The following is a 4,240-nucleotide window of genomic DNA, read 5'->3' as shown; positions in this document are numbered from 1 at the left end:
AAAAAAAAAAAAAAAAAAAAACAAGCAGCAAAGAATACCCTTATGTTACCAAATAAAAATTATATAAATATAATTATATACATATGTGTAATTATATACATACATACCTATATATATATATATATATATATATATATCCCTCTCACAGAATATGGTTAGAACTTCTGATATATAAAACACATATTTAGGAATATATTAGGCTTATTATTTAAATACAGGCTGAAGAAAGTGGGTGAAAATCTACAATTCCTTTTGGCCTGCAGCAAATTTAAATGTACAAATTGGGTGCGGTGCCTCATGCCTGTAATCCCTACACTCTGGGAGGCCGAGGTGGGTGGATCTTGAGGTCGAGATAGAGGCCATCCTGGTCAACATGGTGAAACGCTGTCTCTACTAAAAATACAAAAATTAGCTGGGCATGGTGGCGCGTGCCTGTAGTCCCAGCTACTCGGGAGGCTAAGGCAGGAGAATCACTTGAATCTAGGAGGCAGAGGTTGCATTGAGCTGAGATCACACCACTGCACTCCAGCCTGACAACAGAGACTCTGCCTCAGGGGAAAAAAAAAAAAAATTACAAGTAACTATTTTAGTAAATATGGAGTGCCTACTAATTATCTAATTTACTTCAAACATAACATGTAAATTCAGGCATATTGTCCTAAATCTCTGAATCTAAAAATACAAATTTAAAATAGAAAATGAAAGTAAAGGCACGGTAGCTCAAGCCTGTAATCCCATCACTTTGGGAGGCGGAGGTGGGTGAATCACCTGAGGTCAGGAGTTCCAGACTAGCCTGGCCAATATGATAAAACCCCATCTCTGCTAAAAATACAAAAATTAGCTGGGCATGGTGGCAGGCACCTGTAATCCCAGCTACCTGGGAGGCTGAGGCATGAGAATCCCTTGAACCTGGGAGGCAGAGGTTGCAGTGATCCAAGATTGCAACACTGTTAGCCTGGGCAACAGAGTAAGAGGGAGAGGGAGAGGGGGAGAGGAAGGGGAAGAGGAAGGGGAAGGGGAAGGGAAAGGAAAGGGAAAAGGAAAGGAAGAGAAATGAAAAAGGAAAGGAAAGGGAAAAGGAAAATAGGGGTAAAAATATATAGGGAGAGTGACATCAGTAAGATAAAGAAAAAAGGTGCCCTGTTTACTTATCCCCCAAAGGCCAGAAAATTTGTCAGCTATCCCTGACAAAAATGCCTTTCTAAAAGAACCAGCCATCATGGCTCACATCTGTAATGACAACTACATGGTACATTAACATCAGAGAATTTAATCAGGTCAGGAGTTCAAGACCAGCCAGGGTTATATAGCAAGTCCCGATATCACAAGTAAGTGCCTTTAAGAGAGCTGTGAGGTCCAGGGAAGGAGCTGTGAAACTCTGCTAAACCCCAGAACTGAGAAGTACTCCTTCTCAGAGTGCAAGTCCTTATTCAAGGGGCAAACTACGGGACCTCTGTTCTTGGCTTCAGACCAGGAAGTGGCCCACTCAACTTAGTTCCACTGAGAATTCTGAACTTACTCTGTAATCATCCCAAACTCCTCCCAGCCATAGCATGAAAGGGGACCTGCCCTTCCAGGGGCCTGGAGGAAGACATCTGTTTACAGCCATGCAGCAGGACCGCAGACCTGGGCCTTTACTGCGGTCCCTGAAGCAGTTCCATGACTCAGTTCCAGCTCGCTGAGCCACAGTGCATGACCAGTTCTGCCTACATAGAAACCCACACAGTGACCTGGGAAAATGCTCTCTGGTTCTTTGTGAAAGACATACTCTTCTACATCCCAATATAAGGCCTGCATTTACAGACCTGACTGCAAAAATGTGCCTTAGTGTCTGCCCTACAGAGCAAAGTCCTGAAGGACAGTCACTCTGTCCAAAAATAAAATGGGAATGACATCTACCCAAGCCCCTTATTTATGAGCCAACTAAAGGTGGACCCTAGTGAAGACCCAGGAGCCTGTGACCAAGCTACAACCCCTCTCCACTACAAACCCAGAGGGCATTCTATCACTCTGAGGGCCCAACAAAAGAAGATCTTTTTTTTTTTTTTTTTTAAAAAGACGGGTTTCACCATGTTGGTCAGGCTGGTCTTGAACTCCTGGCCTCAGGTGATCCGCCTGTCTTGGCCTCCAAAGTGCTTGGATTACAGGCGTGAGCCACCGCACCTGGCCTCTAACAAAAGAAGATCTTTACCTCTTGAAAGCAGTTTATAAAAACCTGAAGAAGTGTTTGCTCCTTCAAATTGACAGACACCAATACAAAACTATATTGTGCCCATTGTTAATGCTTCTACTTTAATATAGCACTGAAAGTGTGTGGCAAAAGAATTAGTCAAAAAAATAAAAAATAGTCATTGAAATTGCTGCTTATTATATAATATTATACATAAAAAACCACAAGCAGTACATTAAAATGTGTCTAAACTAATAAATACACACAGTAAATTAGCAAAATATAAAATTAAGAGACAAGTTATGGTTCCGTATACTTAAAACAAACTACCTCATAAAATAGAGGAAGAAAACAATCTTATTTACAATTACATTAAAATAAATTTCTGAAAACAAATTTAATGAAGGAGGTTAAAAGTCTTTACAATTAAAGATATATTAAGAAATTAGAAGACACATAAATTTAAAAATATTTCATGTGTATGGATTGAAAGAATAAATATTGTTCAAGTGGCAATATTGTTAAGAAAACCAAAATTATACACTGTGTTTTCTGACCATAACTGAAACTAGAATATTGTTAAATATTGCTAAAATATTGTTAAAGGGCCAATATTGTTAAGAAGACCAAAATTATACACTGTGTGTTTTCTGACCAAATGAATGAAACTAGAAATTAAAAGCAAAAGTTTTTAAAAGCAAATATTATCCAATGTGATCTATAGATTCAATAAATTCCTATCAAAATTCTAGTGGTATTTTTCTCACAGTAATAGAAAATACAATCCTAAAATGTGCATGGAACTGCAATAAACATTGAATAGCCAAAGCAATATTGAGAAAAATGAACAAGGCAGAGGGACATCCTACTTTATAATTTCAAACTATATTTCAAGACTACAGTAATACAAACAGGATGGAATATGCAGAAAAAATTAACAACAACAAACCCTAATGGAACCAAAACTACTACTCTCACACATTTCAGAAAGGATGCAAAAGAGAACTTAAAAAATAGTTTAACATAGACCTTCTCAAAATTATGCAGATATTTGTGTGTCCCCCAAAATAATGAAGAAATAGTTAAATTGTGCAGTCTCTTATATGCCATAAAGAGGACTTTGGCTCTCACTATAAACTTGAAGAAAGTTCAATGCAGGGAAAATAGAATCCTCAGACCATTTAAAAGCATAAGACAGGAGATGACCTAAGTGAGAGAAAAATTTAAAATAACAACAACCACCACCAGCTTCGGCTTTCAGAAACGATTTCTTTTGGTACACAGCTTCCCAAATCACATTTTAAGAACTGGCTTTCTCTTTGACCTTTGGACCTGTCATCTGTGTCACATGTTGTATTCACTCTCACCTACCTGGGGTTTCATCTACCATCTCCTGTCTCTTCATACTCTGGGGCTCTTTTTCTTTCTCCAGATAGGTGATTAAAGCTGGCTTAGAGACAGCAATACCTGTTTTATTAAAAATAAATAACATAAATCTCGCTCGTATTCTGTAATTACCAACTTAGTAATGTGCTCAGTAAAGAGAATGTAATAGTCTAGCAAATTAACCCCAAAATACTAATTTATAACAGAAGTTTCTAAATATTTAGAAAATATTTTAAATGTATAGGCTTTTAATTTCAGTACCCAGTACTATTAAATCAAAAATTAATGGTAGCAATCAGATTTTAAGGTGTGGGCAACAATATTTTGGCCATTTGAATTTCTGGAATTACCACTTATCTAGATTGAAGGATACAGATCAGCTCAGGAATGTGGAAAGTTCAGGTCAAGATAAAACATCATTAAGAAATTCTTTTTTACACAGACAAATTCCCAAGCTTTTCTGGAAAACAGGGATCTGAAACTCATTTGTGCAAAGCATAAATTACCAAAAAACATTCTGCAAAGAAATGAAACATTTAGGGTATAGTAGAAATTATTGGCTGGGCACAGTGGCTCAAGCCTGTAATCCCAGCACTTTGGGAGGCCGAGGTGGGTGGATCACGAGGTCAAGAGATCGAGACCATCCTGGTCAACATGGTGAAACCCCGTCTCTACTAAAAATAC

The 4,240-nt window shown here is 37.9% G+C and overlaps 1 pseudogene; it reads right to left on the bottom strand.

Annotated features, from left to right (window-relative positions):
* Window positions 1–4,240, bottom strand: part of LOC108297133 — a 20,781-nt pseudogene that overhangs the window by 14,059 nt on the left and 2,482 nt on the right.

Source organism: Cebus imitator, unplaced genomic scaffold (genome assembly GCF_001604975.1).
Source record: "Cebus imitator isolate Cc_AM_T3 unplaced genomic scaffold, Cebus_imitator-1.0 Scaffold775, whole genome shotgun sequence".
NCBI lineage: Eukaryota > Metazoa > Chordata > Mammalia > Primates > Cebidae > Cebus > Cebus imitator.
The sequence above is the reverse complement of the archived record's forward strand: the minus strand, read 5'-3'. Positions and strand labels throughout refer to the sequence as shown.